Source organism: Cricetulus griseus, chromosome 5, assembly GCF_003668045.3.
Source record: "Cricetulus griseus strain 17A/GY chromosome 5, alternate assembly CriGri-PICRH-1.0, whole genome shotgun sequence".
NCBI classification, from domain to species: Eukaryota; Metazoa; Chordata; class Mammalia; order Rodentia; family Cricetidae; genus Cricetulus; species Cricetulus griseus.
The window spans coordinates 118,559,778-118,582,575 of NC_048598.1; the positions used below are offsets into that span (position 1 = coordinate 118,559,778).

The following is a 22,798-nucleotide window of genomic DNA, read 5'->3' on the forward strand; positions in this document are numbered from 1 at the left end:
AACGAGGTACGGCGGAGCTGGGCGAGCCTCCGGGAAGTGGCGGCTGGAAGCGGCCTCTCGGGCGTCTGCGCGCCGAGCCGGGTAGCCCTCCGGACGCAGGGCAGTCCGGTTGCTATGGGAATAGCGAGCGTCGCCTTCCTCTTTCCTAGCCGAGCGTCGTGGGTACCTCCTGTTGCCTGGTGGACGCCGTGAGCGCGCCCAGAAGAGTGCTGTTACAACGTGTGAGGTTGATTGAGTGCGTCTTTCAGACGGGTTCCATTCCCCCACCGACATTATCTTTCTTTACCCCCTCGGTGCGAGGAATTGAATCTAGGAAATGAACAGGTATTAGGCGAGCGCCCCACCATTCCTAGCCCTTTCGTTGTTTGCCTTTGTATATCCTCCTCGGAAAGAAGCAGTCACTAATCAGAGATTGAAAGGAGAAGCCAATAAGTAGGACAACTAAAAAGCTTACTAGGTATCCAGTGCTGTGTGTAAGTTGTCTTTCTTTTTACACAGCTCAGTGAGGTGGGTTCTCTTACCCTCGGTTCTACAGATTGAGAATATTTAAGCAGTTAGGGAGGGAAACGAGGCTGTGCTTAAAATCCGGGGTGGTCTGAACGCAGTTTGTCACTAGAATCTCTCAAGATAAACTTCTCAAAGGTAAATGAATCTTCCAGGCTTTTAAGGCTGACAAAACTTTTCCATAGAGATTGTGTCAGTATCAAAATCATGCAAAGATAGGACCAAAAAAAAAAAAAATACCTGTCATTAGCCAAGAAAATCCGTAACAATTTAATTAGTAAATACAATGCAGCAATACATTAAAAAGAATTAAGTACTTGTAATCTCTAAATAGCACGCTATTTAATTTGCTTGTTTTTAATGTGTATGAAAACAAGCTCAAAAACTTATATTAGGATGTGTAAAAGCATAATGTAATTTTTTACAACTTGCCTTTTTCATCCAGTATAATATTACTAAAATTCACCGTTTTTTGCACTGCTACGTAGTATTATACAGTGTGTTATACAAAAATTTAGGTACTCATTTTTCTTGAGACATTTTGGTTGTTTCCAGCCTTTGAGAAGGGGATAAATAAATTCAAACTCTAAATAATCTTGTGCATATTTTCACATTACTTTAATTACAACATCACAAACTATATGAATATTCACCTTCCCAAGTAGATCAAGTCTTCACACTGGTCAAATGAGTGTGTGTTATTGTTAGCGCTGTTTAACATGTTTATCAACACATGGCATTACCAAACATCTCTGTAGAAAGTAGACATAAAAAAGATACTTCAGAATCATTTTCATTTTCATTTTCCTGCTTGCCAGCGATACTTGTGTTTTTCCACAATTATCACCCTTCATTTGTGCCCATCATGCTAGTTTGCATATGGTTGGAGTGTGTCCCTCAAAAGTTCGTTTTTAAGCCGGGCATTGGTGGCGCACGCCTTTAATCCCAGCACTCCGGAGGCAGAGGCAGGCGGATCTCTGTGAGTTGGAGGCCAGCCTGGTCTCCAGAGAGAGTGACAGGATAGGCTCCAAAGCTGCACAGAGAAACCCTGTCTCGGGGAAAAAAAAAAAAGAAAAAAGAAGGGGACTATGTGAGCTGGAGAGATGGCTCAGAGGTTAAGAGCACCGACTGCTCTTCCAGAGGTCCTGAGTTCAATTCCCAACAACCACATGGTGGCTCACAACCATCCGTTATGAGATCTGGTACCCTCTTCTGGTGTGCAGATATACATGGAAGTAGAATGTTGTATACATAATAAATAAATAAAATCTTTTTAAAAAGGGGGGGCGGACTATGGGGGACTGATAGCCTTGATGGTTGTGAGCTGCCATATGGTTGCTGGGAATCAAACCCCAGTCCTCTGAAAGAGCAACCATGTTCTTTAACTGAGACACAGCTACACATCTGTTCCAGGGACTCACCATGCTATAACATGGGATTAAAGACATATACCATGAGTCCAGGCTCTGTCTGATTCTGAATGGAGTTTTCTGACATTTTCAGCCCAAAGTTCCTGATAGTAGGCATTTGTCTTTCTCTAGTGGATTTGTGGGATATGTTTATATGTTAAAGACATGAACTGCTTCACTGACACAAGTGTCACAATACTATGTGGAAACTTTGCCTCTATTTTCATATGTTGTTCAGAGAGTATTAGATATACTTTTAATAGGATAGTTTTGAAAGACATAAAGGAGTTTTCAATGTTCTTTCCTTCCCTCTGATCCTCATGGCCATATTTACAATTTTCTACTTTTACCTGTATATGTGTGTGTATTGTGTTTTTGAATGTGTATGTGTATAGGGTGTGTGTGTGTGTGTGTGTGTGTGTGTGTGTGTGTGTGTGTGTGTGTGTGTAACCAGAGGCTGACAATGGGTATCTTTCTCAGTCACACCCCACCTTATTTTTGAGACCCAGTCTCTCATTGAACTTGGGGCTCTTTGATTTGGTTGCTAGCAGGCCAATGAGCTCCAGGGAGTCACTTGATCCTCCTTACTGCCTGCCGCCCTCCTCATCATTGGGATTAGCTGGGTGAGCCATAGTGCCTGGATTTCATATGGGTGCTAGAGATCCAAACACGGATCCTTATGCTGGCAAGGCAAGCACGTTACCAAACATGGTATTTCCTCAGTCTCGGAATTTGTCTCAAATAAATAACCAGAAATAGCACAATTAATAATGCACAATAATCTTTGTGTTATCATTTGTAACACAAAAAGAAACAAAACTGGTCAGCAAGTTGGTTCAGTGGCTAAAGGCACTTGCTACACAAGCCTGATGACCTGAATCTGGTGACTGGAACACAAAAAAGTGGAAGGAGAGAGCTGATTCCAAAAGTTGCCATCTCCAGGTGGGACAGAAAATTGCATCAACAGATATCCACATGTCATGTGCATGCCCCCACCCCAATACATAATTTAAACCCTAAATATAAGAGGTTAGTTTAGGACTTTATTGTATAGCCATCCAATGGAATGTAGTGTTTTAATAATGAGGCCAGGGAGAGTCCGTGGCTAAAGCACTTGACACAGAGGCCTGGTCACCTGTGTTTGGGTCTCCAGAGCCACTGAGAAAGCTGATGCAGTGGCAATGCATGTGTAATCCCAGAGCACCTTCAGGGAACAGGAGGTAGAGTCAGAGGAATCTCCAGCTAGGCCAGCTAGGCTGCATTATGGAAGGGTAAAGAGATCCTGTCTCAAAAAAAAGGAGGGGTGAAAATTCAAAGATGGATACCCAAAGGTTGTCCCCTACTTTCACACAGAAACACATCTCTTCCCATACAGGAACACAAAGAGCAACGGCATAAGAAATACTTAATAAGAACTGTGACAACACATTAAAGTTTTAAATGCAGGTTCCTTTTAAGCACTCTCTTTTGGTTTGTTTTGAGATGATATCTCATGTATATTCCACTGACCTCAATCTCACTCTGTAGCTGATGCTGGCCTTGAAACTCCTTCTCCTCTGCCTTCTTTTATGTGTTGGAATTACAGGCATGCAGTGTCAGGCCCATCGCTGCACCTATGTACTCTTGAGTGTTGAGTTTTGGCTCTTTAGTCTAGAGAAAGAATGTCACATTGGAATTTGTACATGAATGTTTATGAAGCTTTATTCATAATAACCAAAACCTAGAAAATATCCAAGCAGGGTGTTGGTGGAGCATGCCTTAAATCCCAGCACTTGGGAGTCAGAGGCAGGTGGATCTCTGTGAGTTTGAGACCAGCCTAGTCTACAAAACTACACAGAGAAACCCTGTTTTGTCAGGAAATAAAAGAAGAGAAACGAAAATATCCACCTCCCTGACAGTTGCAGATATTAAAGTAGACTGTGCCACTTCTCTGCCGTAGAATAACACTCGGCAAGCTGGACACTGAAACATGCAACAGCTCAGGCAAGCCTGAGGAAGTATATATACCTTGTGGAAGATGACGAAGTCGTTGAAGTTGAAAGTGGGAGGGCCTGGGTTCGATACCAGGACCTATGTGATTACAGCGTGTGCCTGTAATCTTGGTGCCTAGAAGGAAGAGACAGGACCCCTGGGGTTGGCTGCCAGAACTAGTGTAGCTGGTGAGCTCCAGACCAGTTATAACCGTGTCTCAACGGAAGTGGACAGCTTTCCTGTGGACGACACCCAAGGTTGTCTTTAGGCCTTCACATGTGCCTGCACACACATGTACCCATGATTATGCACACTCATGGACTCACATACGTAAAATTCCCAAGAATGTCATTATTTTGAAATAATTCTAGAGATAAAGAACTGATAGTGGTTACCAAGAGTTGTGTGTATGTGTGTGTGTGTGTGTGGGGGGGTGTAATTAGGAATAACACAGGAAGTCTTGCAATAGTGCTGTCAGGTTTCTTGATTTTCCTTCTTTTTTCTTTTGTTTTTTGTTTTTGTTTTTCTTTTTCTTTTTTTGGTTTTTCAATACAAGGTTTCTCTGTGGCTTTGGAGGCTGTCCTGGAACTCTTTCAGTAGACCAAACTGGTCTCGAACTCGCAGAGATCCGCCTGCCTCTGCCTCCCAAGTGCTGGGATTAAAGGTGTGTGCCATCACTGCCCAGTATAGGTTTCTTGATTGTGGTGCTTTTGAATAGTGTAATCACAGCTCATGTGTGACCCACAGGGTCTGAGTAAACTCTATGAATTGTGCCATTGTTTCTTTGTTTCAACAATGTATTGTAGCTATATAAAGTGTCACTGTCGGAGGAGGCTGAGTGGGATAAGAGAAAAGGGTGTGTGTCCATAGGGACCTCCTGAAAATCTACAATTAATTTGACAACAAATAGGTTTTTTTGGTGGGGTGAATGGTTGAGACAGGTTTTCTCTGTGTAGCTCTGGCTGTCCTGGAACTCTCTCTATAGATCAGGCTGGCCTCAAACTCAGAGATCTGCCTGCCTCTGCCTCCTGAGTGCTGGAATTAAAGGTATGTACCACCACCGACCCACTACAATAAATAGTTTTTATTTATTTTTTTGCAATGCTAAAAATCATCCAGAGCCTCACCAGGCAGTGGTGACACATACCTTTAATCCCAGAACTAGGGAGACAGAGACAGGTGTATTTCTGTGAGTTTGAGACCAGCCTGGCCTGCAGAGCAAGTTCCAGGACAGGCTCCAAAGTACACAGAGAAACCCTGTCTCAAAAAACAAAAAAACAGCTGGGTGGTGGTGGTGGTGGCGGCGGCGGCTGCGGCGGCGGCGGATGCCTTTAATCCCAGCACTTGGGAAGCAGAGGTAGGAAGATCTCTGTGAGTTCGAGACCAGCCTGGTCTACAAGAGCTAGTTCCAGGACAGCCTCCAAAGCCACAGAGAAATCCTGCCCACACTTTCACTATGCTGTACCTCTAGTTCCCCAAGGAAAAATTTAAATTAGAATTTATGAAATACATATGTATGTATTTCGTCTATATATATAGATGAAAACTATACAGTATTCTGTTCGGGTCTGGTCAACCTTTAGATTATTTGTTTATTGTATATGTGTATGATATGTGTGCTCATGGGTGACATGGTGCATGTGTGGAAGTCAGAGGGCAACTTTCAGGAGTTAGTTCCCTCCACTCATTGTGGGTTCTGGGGCCTGAACTCAGTTCATCAGGCTTGTGTGGTAAGTACTTCACCTACTGAGCCAGCTCATTGGTGCAGTAGGAAGGTTTGGTTTTGTTTTGTTTTTAATTCAACCCATAATCCAACCTATAATTGTTAAATATATTGTTAAATTGTTAATTCAACCTATAATTGTTAAATGGTGTTATATTAGCATGATCTTTGGGTGTGTATGTGTTCATGTTTGTGCCAGAGGTCAACATTAGGTGTTGTCACTCTGGATGAACTGGAGTTTGCCAGGTTGGGTAGACTGACTAGCCAGCAAGCCCCAGGAGTCTCCTGTCTCCACATCTCTTGGACTGGGATTACAGAGCTGTGCCAACTTTTCAGAGGACCCTGGGGATTGAACAGCAGTATTTTGTTTTAAAAAGCAGTCTACAAAAAATAGTATATTTGGAAAGGCCTCAATTTTATACACACAAGTGAACGTATTTACATATATGTCCATAGAAGGGTGTGCTGGCTAGTTTTATGTCAGCTTGACAACTGGTTAGAGTCATCTGAGGGGAGGGAACTCAAGTGAGAAAATGCCTTCTTGCCACCTGGTGGTAAGTCCAGAGTTGTCCGCTGACCTCCACACATGTACCTGCCTCCCATACCATACACATATGCATAATAATAACAAATAAAATAATAATTTCCTGATGGGCAGTAGTAGCACACACCTTTAATCCCAGCACTTGGGAGGCAGAGGCAGGTGAATCTCTGACTTTGGGGTTAGCCTGGTCTACATAAAGAGGAAATTCCAGGACACCTGTCTCAGGAAACAAAACAAAACAAAACGAAACAAACAAACAAAAGACAGAGAGGGAGAGGGAGAGAGAGAAAATATCTTTGTAAGATAAGGCTGTAAGAAAGCCTATAGAGCATTCTTAATTAATGATTGATGGGAGAGAGCCTAGCCAATTGTGGGTGGGGCCATCCCTGGGTTCTCTCTCTATGAAAGCAGGTTGAGCAAGCCATGAAGAGAAAGCCAATGCATGCAGCACCCCTCCCTGGCCTCTTCATCAGCTCCTTCCTCCAGGTTCCTGCCCAGTTTAAGTTCCTGTCCTGGATTCCTCCAGTGGTAGACTATGATGAGGACATGTAAGTCAAATAAACCCTTATCTCCCCAACTTGCTTTGGTCACGGTGTTTCATGACAGCAATAGAAACCATAACTAAGACTATGGGCATGATGTGTCTATCTATGTAGATGTTAAGTGATGGTCTGGCTAGTATGATTACAAGCTTATCAGACCCTTAGCTGCCCCCAAGCCCTTTTCTTTATCATTTTCTAATAGAATTTTAGTTACACAAGATGACCCCCTGGTATAAAGACTGCATTTCCTAGTCTGTAGCAGGTAGATGTGGCCATGTGGCTGTGTTCTTGCCAATGGGAAGGCAATGTGTTGCTGCTTCTGGAACCTTCCCTAAGATAGTGCTAAGATTGTTGCTTTCTCCTCCTTGATCCACTTCCGCTCTGCCAGCTGAGATGATACAGTTGCAGTATAGGCAGAGAGCTGGTGATGAGTGATGAGCATGGGCACCCTGAGGCCTCTGAGGAGGAGAGTTCCCATACCAGCCAGGACTGTTTGTCTTTGGATTTCGTGTAGCAGAGAACAAATTAAATGTAGATTTTGTTCAAGTCATTGCTAGTCTGTGTTTTCACGACTTGCAGTTACAACTTACAACCAAAAGTAGATGTTATTTGTAAGAAAAAAGAAAAGAAATCCTTCATCAGGCTCCTGCTCTCAACTGGGAATATGATGATTTTGATAGGATCTTCCAGCTGATCGTCAGGTGTCCCCATATCAGACATTCTTGACAGTTATCTCTATCAGGTGTGTTTCCTGCATTTACTTTGGAGATTAACTGAAATGATAACTTTCAGCTGGAGGCTGATGTAAACATTTGTGTATTTCTCCTCCTGAGCTAAAGATCCCTTTTAGGCAACAGATCACTTCCTTTTCCTGAAGGACTTTGACTCAACAACACTTGGACATTCGACTACATCACTGTTTTTATCCTTCTTGGTTGTTTTGCTGCATAAGTCATGTCTCCACGCAACCTGAGAACAAGTGCTATTGTCGTGGACACCTGTTGTTTTTGTCTGACCTGCACCCCATTTCCGCTGGGAATTGCCCCTCCAGATCCCATGTGACTTGGGTGGAACTGTCACTCTGGCACCTCCTGGTGCCTTCAGTGGCCCCTCACACAGGCTCGGCACACTGTGAAGGTCTGCTCTGTCATCCCTGTGACTTGCCAGGCAGACCACGGGAGAAGGGAGTTTCTTTCCTTCACATTATCTCCTGAAAAGAAGTTGGCTTTGGATTGTCTACTCAAGGAGAGAGCTTGCTCTGCTTTAGTAGAAAGTCAGGTAACTGCCCAGAAGAAAAGCTGGCATTTACTTCAGGAGAGGTTTGCAGAGCCAAGTGCTAGAGTGATGAATGCAATGATGATTTGAAACAGGCTGCCCTGGGCTTTTAGATCCAGCCAGGCCTGAAGGTAGAACCCCCCCCCCCAACTTTCTTCATCTGCTGCTGGAGTCTGGGCGAAGCTTCCCTTTTGTCCTCCAGCACTATACTCAGTCAAGGAGGGGGTCCATTCTTCAACTGCCTGTGCTGAGCTAGATGCTTTTCTTGCTCTAAATGCAGATTTATATTTTGTAGAATTTGGCGCTGTCCCCTTGAACAGGGTCAAGTGATAGGAATTTGGAGAGAAATTCAAGTGACAGAGCCGGGGCTTGTGGTTAAAAAAATCTATTCTTCCCCTGTTCAATTCCCAGTTGCATGTTAGCAGCCACCCTCACAGCTCAACACACTCACTGTGACACGTGCTTCTTGAGTGCCTTCATTCCGGGCTTCACACAGAATACAGAAAAGCGCCATCCACCATGCTGCTTTCTCTCCTCTTTCCTTTGGTAACTATGGCAGCCCCATTAAGATGAGTTATCTCAAATGATAGGTCTGTTCTGCTATGTGAGGATGCACCAAGCATCTAGGTAGACAAACACAAAGGCCACGTGTGATTCTGAAGAGAAAAAAAAAAAGAGTGAAGACCAAGGTACACTAACCAACAGCTATGGTGGCAGTGTCATTGAACAGTTACCATGTAAATAAAAGCTTGGGTTTAGAAGGCACACAGACAGCCTCAAGTTCACCCTTATCAACTAACTGGGTGGTCTCAATTGTTGGTAGAGATTGACATACAGTAATAGTGGTAGTAGTAGTGACATTGGTAGATGACAGTCTGGGGATTTTGAAACATTGTGATAGGTAGTAGAAGTATTGAACATTGTATGATGGTTTAGCATCAGTAGGTCTAGATTCCATAGCCTAGATGAATTTTTACAAATCTCTATAAAATTGTATTCTAATATGTTTAGTGAGGACCCAGTCATTAATTAGTTCAAAGATAACCAAGACAAAAATAACACCCCCTTTCTGCTTTCAAGGGCTCATGACTGCACCTACCCAAGAATACAGCAGTACAGCAGCTTGCCCGTGCCCTCTGCCAGGATCCTGTGCCCTGAATCTCCTAAGCTTCTTGACCCTCTCCATAAGTGACACTCAATGGCTGACTTATAGACTGCTGGCTGTCCCCAGCGGCCCAAGACTCGCCCACTCCCATCTGTGACCCTCACCACCATCTCCACCACCAGGAATGGTTTCCGTCCCTGGGATGATGCATGTGGCCAGAAACATCCCAACAACAGGCAGTCATTGACTTCAGAGTGGAGTCTCACTGACTGGTTCTCGCCCTGAGCATGGGGGTAGGGGAGAGGGATTCTCCAGCTGCTCCCTGCATTGAGCAGAATGAGGGAGTGGGGATAACTAAGCCTAGAATTGAGATAAAAAGTTTTTTGTTTTGTTTTGTTTTGTTTTTTGGTGGGGGTTAGAGACAGGGTTTCTCTGTGTAGTCCTGGCTGTCCTGGAGCTCACTCTCTCTGTAGACCAGGCTGGCCTTGAACTCACTGAGCTCCACCTGCCCCTGCCTTCCAAGTGCTGGGATTAAAGGTATGTGCCACCACCACCTGGCCCCAAAGGTTCTTTACAATTTGGGCTGATTTCATTTCTTGGGGCTTGCATGGTAGGGACACTGAATCCTAAATACTTGTACATCCATGTTTACTGCTTCTCTACTCACAACAAGGAAACAATCATTCTAGATGTCCATCGACACATGTAGTTAATAAAAATGCAATTATAAAATTTGTAGGAAAATATAAAGTTAGGTAATTTGGGCTCAGAAAAGTGTGTGTGTTCTCATACCGATACTGTTATGTATGTTTACTTCTGCAAGAATGTGTATAGAGGCCAGGAAACGGGAAGGGGCCTATGGTGGGCAGCTTAAGGGAGGGGGTGGGGAGGGCAACAGAACTTTGGATGTGGCTGTAGAAGGGGAGGATGAAGATGTGACCTTTAAGAGCAGCAGTTGCTGCTTTGGAGAGACTGGAATTCAAGTCTAGCTGCATGTTAGCCTGTAGTTCAGCTCCTGAGGCCTTCTTCTGGACACACACACACACACACACACACACACACACACACACACCGTGCACACACACAAAGTCTCTTTTTAAAAAGTGGAAGAGAGAATCCCTGGGATAGAAGGGTATAAGCAGGAATGGGGGCAGAGAAATAGGGAAGGGAGGGATTGGGAGAAGACCAACCAAGGCTAAGTATGGAAAGTGCCATGTTGAAACCTGCTACTTCGTCAGTTAATTTTTTTAAAAAAATGATATAACAAAACCCAAAAAAGTCACACTGAGGCACTCATATGTGAAGACCTGTGTTGTACCAGACACTACATGTATGACCTCAGAGCCTTCTAGGGATCACAAGGTAAATGTCATCTCAACGTCTTCTGCTTTGGGAGAGTTATGGGGAGAGAGGTGGAAGAGAGTGAGCCCAACTCACTTGATGTGTAGCCCAGGCTAGCCCAGTCTTGAGGTCTTCTTCCCTCTGCCTCTCAAGTGCAGGGATGACAGTCGTGTATCACCATGTCTGGCTTAACATCTGTTCCTAGTAGAGGAATCTGAGGCTCAGAGCCATTATGGTCTCACAGCTAGTGAGGGACCGGGTATACACAACTTTTAACCCAGGCTTATCTCTCACGGGAGACTTCCTTAGTTCTTCCGGGAAGAACACACTAGAAGGGTAAAAGAGCCTTTCGTCATCCATCAGGGTTTTACCTGGACCTAGGGTTGGAAGCCGCTGTGTATCTGTCCCTGTCACATGACTAGGGACCCCGTGGCTGAGACCAGCTGAGGCTAAGAAGGCTGAAGAGAGCCGACTTTAGTCTTACTGGGATGCCTACACGCTGCTGAGATGGAAGGGTCCTGGAAAAGTCCTGGCTACCAGCTCCTGCCCTTGAAGATGGGAAGCAGAGACATCTCTCTGGGCGCAAGACCTGCCTGGGGTGTGTGCTTCACAAGAGTCCAGTGGCCTGTTGCACCCCGTGGGAAAGCGTTGCCCAGGCCAGCCCAGGAGCCACCATGGTGCCGCCTCCTACCCACGGCTTGGCTCAGCGGGTTCCCAAGTGGCTTGACTTCCTTCTCCACTCCCACCTCCTTTTGTCCCCAGGGAGTTAGGGAGGCCACTGGCAAAGTTGTCCTTAAGTCCCACAGGCTTCCTCAAATCCCTTCCCCACACACCTCAGAGTCAGGCTTCCCCAGGGGGCAGCAAGAGGGGAACCCCCCACTGCCCAAGACACCCCTGTCCCTAGTTCTGTTCAGACCCCATCTCCTCTCCTGAGCTGCACACCAGGCTTCACTCTCCCTGCAATAACAGGGCTTTGGGTATGGGATGTTGTTTTTGCAGCTGGGCTGGGGTGGAGCAGCATGGGAAGGCGTCTTGGGTACCGACTGTCTGAGAAAGCCCCGAACCCACATTCCCATTAGAGCAGGGGCAGCGCCTTTGGGCTGGTGACTGGCTTTCCTGGGAAGAGAGGATCCTGGGTGTTGAGGGCCAGCAGAGGAGGCTGGCCAGCAGGACAGGGTGCTGGAGAAAGGGGGCGGGGCAGGGGTAGGCTAGAAGTCTCTAAGAGCCACCCTCTCCGCTAAGACAACTGTGGGTCTCTGTTACCAACTGCAGCTGGAAGCTCCATCAACCTCCACACATCTGGGAGACTCTGGGAGCAAATTTCCTTTAAACAACAACAAACAAAACATCTCATTTACTGGGGGGGGGGGGGCATTGTTAGAAACTAAAAAAGAATAAGAGAAATGTCACTCATAACCCAATGTACACAGATATTCTTTATGAACAGTTTGACATACTCCCGCGTAACCTACACTTTGGAACTGTTTCATGATATACATCACATAAGGTTTACCATTTTTACAGGTGTTCAAGCACATCCCCGTTGTCGGGTGCTTTGGTTTCAGTCCTAAATGTTCCCTGCGTGTTGAATACTTGGTTCCCAGGTGGTGGTGCTATTTGGGGACATTTTGGGAACTGAGAGGTGGGGCCTAGTTGGAGGAAGTGACACACCTTTGAAGGTCTACCTGGTCCTTTCCTCTCCCTCTGCGTCCTGCCCTCTTCCTCCTCTCTCTGCCACACACTCCTATCCCCAGTATGTTCTGCCCAAATGTACGGGGCCAAGCGCCAGAGATGTAATCCTCAAAGCAGTGAAGCCAAACTAAGTCTTTCTTCCTCTAAGTGGCTCTCTCGGGCATTTTGGTCACCACTACCACACTAATGAATGCACTGTGCAACCTTCGCCACCGTCTATCTCCAGAACATTCTGTCATCTCCAACAGCAACTGTGCACCCATTCTTTACGCATGAAATCACATCTGTCTGGCTTACTTCACTGAGCATAGCTCCAAAGTTCATCTTTGTTTCAGAATGTGTCAGAATTTCCTTCCTTTTTAAGGTCAAGTAATATTCCGTGGTGTGTCATATTTTGTTTGTTCATTCATAATCTATTTTTAACACAATAAAGATTACACATGATGAATAGACCCCTGACTCTCTCACTCAGGTGTTGACACGTCATTGAGTGTTTTCCCAAACACACGGTCTTAGAATTTGCTCTTTAACTGGAGCACTATATTGAACTAAACGTCTGCCGTTACATAACAAAGTGTGTTCTTTGTTGTGTTCATATGTTACTATAAATGATATTGAGAAACGCGTGTTTCTAGGCATCTTCTATGGGTCCCTGCCTGACTTCTGGAATTTCAGAGTATTTCTCAAGGAATAGTACTACCTGAAATGGCCATTTCAGCGACCAATATTCTTGGTGTCTTGAAGAATATCACACAAACTTCCCAGAAAACAGCACCCACTTGCAGTGCAGGAATCTGCAGCCCTTCCTCCCTTCCACCCATGCCCAGCAAACTCCGAGCACCCAAGAGTTGAGGTGCCATGCTGTGCTTTCATTCCCTAGGAGCAAGGTAGGAACCACTACAGCAGAGCTTCAGGAGCCCCAGCCACCTTCTGCCAGCACCTCCTGGCCCTGCTCTGCTGGAGCAGGCCACCCATGCTAGGGGAAGAGCCAAGTCTTGATGATCACAGGGCAGAATGCATCAGAAGAGCTGGTCTCCGGCCTGAAGCCCACATGAAGATGATAGGATAGAGAACCAACCTCAGAGTAAATGAGCTGCTAGTAAGGTGGAAATGGGGTCCCTCCTAGATAAGGTCCAGGACCATTCTGGAGACACCTTAGGGATTGCCCAGCCAACCCCTATCTGGAGGCAGCTGTATGTACAGTGCCATCTTTTTATAATAATGATTTTATTATTTTGCATGTATGGGCATTTTGTATGCATGTATGTTTGTGCATCCTGTGCATGCAGGGTGTTCAGAGGCCAGAAGAGGCCATCAGATCCCCTGAGACTGGAGTTACAGACTGCTGTGAACTGCCGTGTGGGTGCTGGGGATTGATTCGACCCTGAAGGCTCCATTTTAAATAGGTTACTCTACCGAGTACTACACAGACCCTGTATCATAGGTGCTTCCATTGTACCCATTTTGCTGACAACACTACTGAGTTCCACAGCCACTTGGTGCCTTGTTGAAGAAAGAGGTTGGAGGGTAGCAGAGCTGATTTCCTAGCGGATCTCTCTGATTCTTAAGCTTGTCCTATGCCCTGCTCTTCCCAGGGGCTGTGACAGCACCTCATCTCCAGCAAGGGAGGCGGGGAGAGCTGTGTGGACTACTAATGCTCTCTGGGGTGGGATTTGGCTCTGCCTTCCCTACTCAGTCCTATCCCAGAGACCTCCAGTGATGGGGAATGAAGAGTGCTTCAGGCCCCAAGGGACCTGGCTGGAGTAGGAAAGGCCCAACTGGAGAGGGGGTGGCCTGGGACCATACTGCACACAAAGGGCCTGATTGTGTTACAGATTTTGCTCTTTGGGAAAATAAGTATCATGAAGTCGTCTTATTTTGGACAATCTTGTGTCCCAATGACCCTGTGCCAAAGAAAACATAGATTGAAGAAACAGCCAGCAATGCTCAGGCCTGCAGGTAAAACCACCCCCTCCAGACTTGGTGGGGTCGGGGCTTCAGATGGGTCCCAAGCTAGAGCCCAGGTGTCAAGAGCTCAGGATGGACCTTAGGAAGTCATTCCACATACCCCCGGGAGTCTGCCGGCCAAGTCTTGTGGTGTTAGCCCTGAGCATGCAGAGGGACAGGCCCTGAAAGTCTTGGAGGTCTGAGTCCACCACTTCCATTCCGGAGCTTGAAGGGTGGGGCTCTGGGACAGACTAGCTGGGGACTGGCCAGGCCTGAGTTGTTGTAGTACCCTACAAGGGAGAGGAATAGCTACTCAGTGTGAACCATGGCAGGGAAAGGTGACTTTTTTTTCTGGGACACGATTCCCTGTGGACACAGGGCAGAAGTCAGTGGGCTTAAAACTCTGGGCTGTGCCTGTTTGGCTCGGCTTAGGTCAAGAGGGCAGCCCCATCAGCCAAAGCCAACACAGGAAATGCCAACAGACCTCAACATCCGGGTACCTAATTTGCTCTGGCTGGCAGGGAGTGCCCGCCTTCCTGAGCTCAGCAGTTGGCAGTGCTGGCTGGAAGGAACAATGACATTAGTGCTCGGAGGATGCCCAGTGCTTGTCCTCAGCCCAGTGGCCAGAGTGGCCGGGCAAACATGCAAAAGACCAGCAGGCAGCAAGGGAGCCAGGCGTTGCCCTGGATGGCGGCCACCGCGCTGTTGTTGGGATACAATTTCATGCTCCTTCGAGGAGAACTGTGAGGGGTCATCCCCTCCTCTACGCCCCAGGAAGGAGACTGGTGGGCAGACAGTTGTTAACGCTTAGCCGCCGCCACTGTGATGATTAAGGCTGCAGTAATTGGTCTCACAGCCAGGCAGAGGCCTGACAGAGGGCAGCCGGCAGGGGTCTGCAGGGCAGAGGAGGGGGCCTGCGCAGGAACAGCCCGTGCTGGGCCTGTGTGCATTGAGAGGATTAGTTGGGGAATTGACACTCAATCCTTCTTAGTGATTTCCTTCCTGGGGCCCTGGCCAGGACTAGCAATGTGAGGGTGGGAGTGGGGGTTGTGGGCAGGGAGGAGACCTCAACCCTATCAGGCTCCTTTTAGGTGGGTGGTAGCTGGGTTTGGATGTAGGGGGTCTCCACTTTCAGTATGGCCAAGCCGGGCCACCACTACTCTGCAGTGACTTCAAAGCAGCTCACACGATGAATAAGCCTTCCCAGGGGTACTTCCTGGCTGTTGGTCCTAGCTGAGCCTCACAAGTGGACTCCACATGCTCCCACCCCCAACCTGGCAGCTGGCGCGGGAGAGTTTTGTCAAAGATACTGAGAAAATGAGTGAGTAGGGTCTTCTTCCTTGACTAGCCCAAGTGTTCTGTGGGAGGATCTCTGTGATGCCATCAAAGGTGGTACCTTTGGCAGCGTTTTCCAGATAATCTCAATACTGGAGTTCTCCAAAGACCACCCATGTGCCCTTGTCCTGAGGGGAATCATCCCCCTGCTGTCTCTGCTGGCAACTGTGTTCCTGGGGAGTTCTCCCTTGTGGGTGAGTGTGGTGCACCCGAGTGCATGGGTGTGTGTATGTGCCCCTGTGCGTGCATGCGTGTGTGTGCACATGCGTGTGTGTGTGTGTGTGTGTGTGTGTGTGTGTGTGTGTGTGTGTGTGTGTGCATGTGCTTGTGTGTGTGGGTCCGTGTCCTTCGACCCAGTGGGGGTGCTGACGTTTTCTTCCTTCTGCATCTACTTCCTGGGCTCCCTGCCTTGGAGGTCCCAAGCAGACAGGAAAGCCGGTAGCCCGGGTCATAACCTTTCCAGTACTTTCCTTGTGACCTTTCAAAGCCCAGGCTCAATCTGAGCTATCCATGCAGAGTTCCTTTCCATCCCTACCAGAGAGGGTACTCCAGGCCCTCTGTCTATAGGACCTGGTTCCTGGCTGCTCTGGGACTTGCTTGGAATGAGAGGCGCCTCCCTCCACTCCTAGACAAGTGGAGGCAAAGCAGCTAGAGGTAGCAGCTGGTGAAGGATGGCAGTCCTAGGGGAGAGTACCTGCTCTTCCGTTAGCACTCCAGCAGGCAGGGCCCCAAGAAATGCTGCAGAGGGCCAGCCTGGATGAAGATGTGCCTCTGCAGCACTCCAGCACTGAAAAGCAAGCCTCCCTGTTCTCTTGCCAGGTACAGACTGAAAATCCCTCTACTGCCAACCACTTATCCCTGCTTTGCTCAGGCCTGCAGGGCCCCAGGCTCTAAGTCTGAGAACAGGAGGGGTTCCAGGGGCCATTGGAGAGGAACACCAATGCCTTCCAAGCAGGCCTGCCATACCTCCCTGTTCACTGCTCCAACCTCACTCTTTCCTGTACCTACCTTCTATATGGGGGGGGGGGTTCTAGAGCCTCAACCTCACAAACCAGCCCTTCCCCAGGAAGTGCTGGAGGCTATGGTAGGCTGAAAGCAGGGACTGATCATGCAGCCTGGGGCTGCCACTGAACCTTTAAGAACCTAAATTTTGTTGGGGGGGTGAGGTGTAGGGATGGGGGTGGCACAGGCCTTTAATCCCGGCACTCAGGAGGAAGAAGCAGGTGGATCTCTGAGTTTGAGGTCATCTGGTCTACAGAATGAGTTTCAGGACAGCCAGTGCTACACAGAGAAACCCTGTCTCAAAAAACCAAAACCAAAAACTGATGAGGAATGTTCTTCTGTATATATGTTTCTCTTATTGGTTAATGAATAAAACACTGATTGGCTGACTGGTCAGACAGGAAGTGACATAGCTGGGCAGAAACTTGCCACTAGCTGACCATAGAGATCTGGAGGTCTGTACAGACAGACAGGAAGTGACATAGCTGGTAGAAACAGGATATAAGCAGGGACAAACAGGAAATTGCTCTCTTATCTGTGGAGATGCTTAGCAGTCACCATGTGAACCGCCAAAGGAATTAGAGGTCCGGATCCTTCTCCAGTAAGATAAGACCACATTGAAATACTAGATTAATAGAATTGGGTTAATAATTAAGACAAAGCTAGCCAATAAGAAACCCTAGTCACTGGCCAACACTTTTATAATTAATATAGTGTCTGTGTGCTCCTTTGGGGCTGAAAAGGGCAGCATGACCAGCTGGGACAAAGAGCCTCTCATAACAAAAAAACCAAAACAAAACAAAACAAAAAAAGAATCTTAGTTTTCTCATCTCCTAGGTTCAATAAGGAACATGGGCACTTTACTTACCATGAATGTGCCGTGTGGAGATTAAAACAAGCTGTAGCAGTAAATGCCCTGAAGTCAGTCTGGAAGGATACTCAATAAATCCTATGTAGTAGTGGGGCGTTGGTGGTGCACACCTCTAATCCCAGCGTTCAGGAGGCAGAGGCAGGTGGATCTCTGTGAGTTCAATGCCAGCCTGGTCTAAAAGGGAATTCCAGGACAGTCAGAGCTGTTACAAAGAGAAACCCTGTCTCAAAATGCCAAAAATAAATAAAATAAAAAAATAAATCATAGGCAGAGGTTACCCCAAAGGACAGCTGTGGTGGGGGAGGGGCAGGGTGTTGGGAAATGCTTTCAATTTTTTCTTACTATGTCTTGATATCAGCAGACTTTGAATATTCAGCAACTACATATCTTATTTGTAATTAAAGGCAGCAAGGAAGGGGCTCAGTGGTTAAGAGCAGTTGTCATTCTTGCAGAGGAACTAGGTTTGATTCTCTGCACCCACATGGTAGCCCACAAACATCTGTTAAGTCCAGTTGCAGGGAATCTGACTCCCTTTTCTGACTTTTTCAGGCATGAGGCATGCATGTGGTATGAATACATACATGCAGGCAAAACCCTCATACATGTAGCATAAGATAAATAAATCTAATTTAAAAATCAGTATTGCATTTAAGAGAATTGTTGTAATTTTAAATGTTACTGTGTATTAGATGGATAAGTGGATGGATGGATGGATGGATGGATGGATGGATGGATGGGCTAGAGGGCTGGCTGCCCAGATAAATGGGATGGATGGATAGATGAGTGTGTGGAACAGATGAACAGATGGATGGATGGATGGATGGGTGGATGTTCAAGCCTAGTGCATGTCTAGCTTGAGCTCTGTCCGCCTTTTTCCTTGAACTGCAGCGCCCCCAGAGCAAAGTAAAAGGTAAACCCACAGCCATGCTGTGGGTGGGTGGATGGCATAGAGGTGGTCTCCCTGGCCTGCTTCAGTCCCCACTCATCTCCTTGATGTAGTGGCTGCCAGCGGGCCAGTAGAGCCGCCCACTCTGCTCAACTCAGGACCTGCTTCCAATTATCCATGAAATTTGAGCTGGAAGAGACCTATTAAAGTCCCATTTAGTTTGATTCCCCTGGGGTCTAGGGATCTCTTCTGGAGACATCCCCCTCCTAGTCTGACTGGGACTTTAAGTCTTTGTAATCTTAACTCAATCAGGTCCTACTTGCCCTGCTCCCTGGATGAAAGAAACTGACACGTTTCTGGTGGCCACATGCCATGGCTGTGTGACCACTGCTCTGAATACTCCTGAAGAATGAAGCCAGAAAGATACAGAATGCAAAGACAGACTGAAAGAAATGATGGGGCCCTGGCCACTCCCTATGGACCAAGCATTCAAACACATGAGTCTGTGGGGGGTCATACCTATTCAAAGCACCACAGTGTCTTACTAATGCCTTCGACTAATTTAAAGTAATTTAATAGCTGAAACACTGACTTTCAAAATCACAAATAATCTATGATTATTCCTAGAGTCACTGCCACTGTGTTGATACAAAGTTTTCTCTTCATATTGTAACTAACTACATCTATGTAAGGTTTTATGTTTTCGTAGGACAAAAGCTCCTCTGGTGATAAGGCTGTTTTAACTAAATAAAGTTGTCTTTGAAGAGATTGACGCTCCTGCACTTGGGAAGCAGAGGCAAGTGGATTTCTGAGTTCAAACCCAGCCTGGTCTGACAGAGAGTTCCTGGACAGCTGAGGCTTCACAGAGAAACTCTGTTTCAAAAAACAAAGGAAGGAAAGAGGGAGGCAGGGAGGGAGGGAGCGGTACGAGGGAGGGAGGGACCGGAGGGAATGGGGGAGGAGGGAGCGCTAAAAAGAATAAAGAACTTTTTATTTTTTTTTTTTTTTGTTGGAATTAAACAGCTACGGCTTTCTTCTGTGGCTTTGGAGGCTGTCTGGAACTAGCTCTTAGAGACCAGGCTCCTCTTAAACTCAACAGAGATCTGCCTGCCTCTGTCTCCCGAGTGCTGGAATTAAAGGCGTGCAACACCACCGCCCGGCCAAGAACATTTTTTTTTTTTAAATTAAGTGTGAACTCACAAAGTTACCAATGTGAATAATTCTTCTCTAGGTCCTAGATTAAAACCTGAAGAACAGTTTCTGGTATGGCCTAACAGTGTTCAATGACTCTGAGTGTAGCCCATACACAGGTTATTTCTAGAAACACTAAACCACAAAAATCATCCAATATGAGAATGGCAGGGGCATGAGGATGAAAGTCCATTGATAATATGTGGGTAATATGCCCAACTGTAATACTCTCTCCTTGATATAGACCTCAACCCTGTCATGAGTGGAAGTTTAGAATACCTGTTTTATAGATACAAAGAGTCAAATCTGGAAAAAGTTATCAACATTGGAACTGGGAATGAATCAGAGTATGTATCCAACCTGTTTTTTCTTCAAAAACCTGCAAGCCGGGGAAAGTCACACACAGGAGAAAATTCATGTTGGGCTGACTACAAAGGCAAGTGCTGTAAACCAGCCATCCTCAGTGCTATCTCCTTCATCCACACTGCCTTCTATCCCATCATGCAATGCTGCTTCAGTGTAGCCTGCCTTAGTGATTTGTATAAAGTCCTACAATTTATCATCCAATTTGGAATTTGTACCAGTTCAATCAAGTTCTGACGAGTTCAGACTGGTTCAAGCCTGTTCTGGCCAGTTCAATCTGGTTCTGACCGGTTTGAACTGGTTCCTTCCTGTTCAATCTGGTTCTGACCGGTTTGAACTGGTTCCTTCCTGTTCAGTCTGGTTTTGACCTATGACAACTCCAGGGTGGCCTTATGCATTCCAAACTTGTACATATTATATGTTCATCTCAACACAGTGGCATACAACACACACACACACACGAGAGAGAGAGAGAGAGAGAGAGAGAGAGAGAGAGAGAGAGAGAGAGAGGAGATATTAATGATAGGCCATTAGCTTTTCTGTTGCCTTCAACATTTTGGAAAATGCACTAGGAGTTGTTCAAAACCCATTGGCCTTTGAGAGCTATTAGTTTCCTTGGCCCAGAAGATGCCGGGTCTTGAGGCAGAGAGTTTGAATAGGTGAAGCATGGTAACAGCTGTTCCAAGAGTAGGGGCAGTGGCATGCACCAGGGAGGCCAAGGTCAGTGGAGACTTGATCGGAATGGTAGGTTCCATAGGGTGACCAAGCTAAAGAACATAAAAGGGCTTTTTTGCAATGGGAGCCTGGGGCATTCTGGGAGTAATAGTGTCAGGATCCAAATGGCTCTTTGGGAAGCTTCAGTCACACAGTACCTGCCCTGTGCTTTGGGCCAAGGGATCCCAGATTGGGCAGCAGGGAGAAGGGGTAGTGAGGGGAGACTAAGAGGCTGAGCCTGGAGTGATGCAGAGGGAAAGACAACTTTCCATTGGCTCAGGGATGGAGCAGAGGTGTCCAGGCAAGAAGGGACAGGAAGGGTGACCCAAACTGAACCTGGCAGCTGCATGGCTAGGAGAGGGGGTGGCAACAATGTTACTCATTTGTGCATGCCCCATAGAGCCAAGCACAGGTTGTCCTGGGGAGCTGAACACAGTGTCTGTGCCAGAATCATGGAGTCCAGGCATCTATGACAAAGTCCCCAGGGACAAATGAGAAAGAGGCTACAAACAGTGCCTGATACTACCCGAGGCCCTGTTGGCCTGACCACAGGGAGAAGAGCGCTGTCTTCCTGAGTGAGAACCGGGACACGGAGGATTGAGGAGAGTTCCAAGGCGTGTTGGTAGACCATGAAACCCACTCAGGTTTCAGAGGCAGCAGCCATTTGTTTCCCTATCTGCACAGAGAATAGAGGAACCCAGGTCAGCCTGGCTCTGACCCTTTGACACCTCTTCCCCGGGAAACTTCCACCAAAGCCAGTCCAACCATCATCCAGCTGAGATGGAGCAGCCCTGTTGTGGCCCCTTCTCCAGGCTCCATCTCTTTGGAACGGGAAACACCACATCCCAGCTGTCTGTCCCGAATCCACCTGGAGGCCAGCCAGCTTGGCTAGAATCCAATTTAGTTAGGCCAGACCCAGGAGACTCTGCCGGGAAGAGGCAAGAACCGAAAGAAAGCACGGGGCCAAATAGGGCCCCTTGTCTGAGGCCTGGTCTGTGAGACTGGTCCTGGCACACCCTTGGACTAACCCATCACTACACAGTTCTGAGCTCCTGGCACTCTGGGCTGTGTCTCCCTGCTTTTCTGGGATGTGCTAAAGAGATGCATGTTGCCATGACAGCTGGTGGCTGATTCCATCCTGATTGCAAAAGACCTTGGAGGCCTGGCTTGGAGCCCCACTAGGGATAGAAGGCAATCTGGTTAGGAACCCAGAGAATGAATGGTCATGCAGGCTAGAGACGCAGAATGCCCCCACTCTGACAGCAACCCTTCCTTCCTCCTCTTCTCTTGGGAAATGGACAGCTTGCTCATCAGCAGCTGCTGTTACAACCCTAGGGGCAGCCTGGGGCCACCAACGGTGGTAAAAGGCAAGGAAGGGCCCAGGGCTACTCCTGTCCTCTTTTGGGCCCATCCTCAACCTAAAAAGGTAGTTCCTTCCTTGACACTTAGCTTCACCTCAACCCTTTCAGCCCACAGCCAGATGCCGCCCTGCTTTCTGTGGTAACAGAGTGCCCCCAACCAGAAGTGCCCCCAGAAACTGCACTCCCATTTCATACACATGTCCTCTTGGTCCCTAGGGGAACCTGAAACACACACCAAATGAAACTAGAGCGGGGGTGGCAAAGACCCAGGTAGAGACACCCATCTTAGGGATTGTCCCTGAGGATGTCTGACCACACAGAGAAGGTTGTGAAACAGGGGCCTATGGTCAGGCACTCCTGCCAGGCAGCACTCAGGCAGCGTAGAGTCTAAAGTTGAAGATGTGTGCTTAGCACGGAGAGTCTACAGAGGATACTGGGCCCCTTCTTCTTACCCACTGAACTTTGAAAAGGCCACCTGGTGGAGATAGGAATAGTTAAATGTGAGCACTGGGATCGAGCACTGAGGCTGTCCCTCATAGATGGTATGACTTAGAGCAAGTACTTCCTTCCACCTTTCTAGGCCTTGGTTTTCTCATCTAGCAGACAGGCCACTAATCTCCCTGGAAGTGTGTGTGTGTGTGTGTGTGTGTGTGTGTGTGTGTGTGTTTATGTTTATGTGTGTGTGTGTGTGTGTGTGTGTGTGTTTGTGTGTGTGTGTACGTTTGTGTGTGTATGTGTGTGTGCAGGTGGAGGTGCACATAATACATGTGATATAGCTGTGTGAGTGAATGCCACACATATGCCTGCCTGAGGAGGTGTCAGAAGAGGGCATCATATCCCTTGGAGGTAGATTTACAGGCAGTTGTGAGCTTACTAAGTGTGGGTGCTGGGAACTGAACTCAGGTCCTCTGGAAGAACAAGTGCTCCTAACTGCTAAGACATCTCTCCAACCATTCCATCTTTTTTTTTTTTTTTTGAAAAGAGGTTTTACATTCAATCTGGAGCTCAGCAGTACAGATAGA

At 47.2% G+C, this 22,798-nt stretch overlaps 1 long non-coding RNA gene across 2 annotated transcripts; it reads left to right on the forward strand.

Moving 5' to 3' along the window:
* Positions 1-44: 44 nt before the first annotated feature.
* LOC103162031 lies at positions 45-9,833 on the forward strand. Of its 2 annotated transcripts, none has more exons than XR_004770093.1 (4): positions 45-324; positions 6,560-6,699; positions 8,380-8,514; positions 9,049-9,833. It is a non-coding gene; the product is annotated as an uncharacterized LOC103162031 (long non-coding RNA). The 2 variants fall into 2 exon arrangements; XR_004770094.1 differs by having other exon boundaries at positions 6,563-6,699.
* Positions 9,834-22,798: the final 12,965 nt, after the last annotated feature.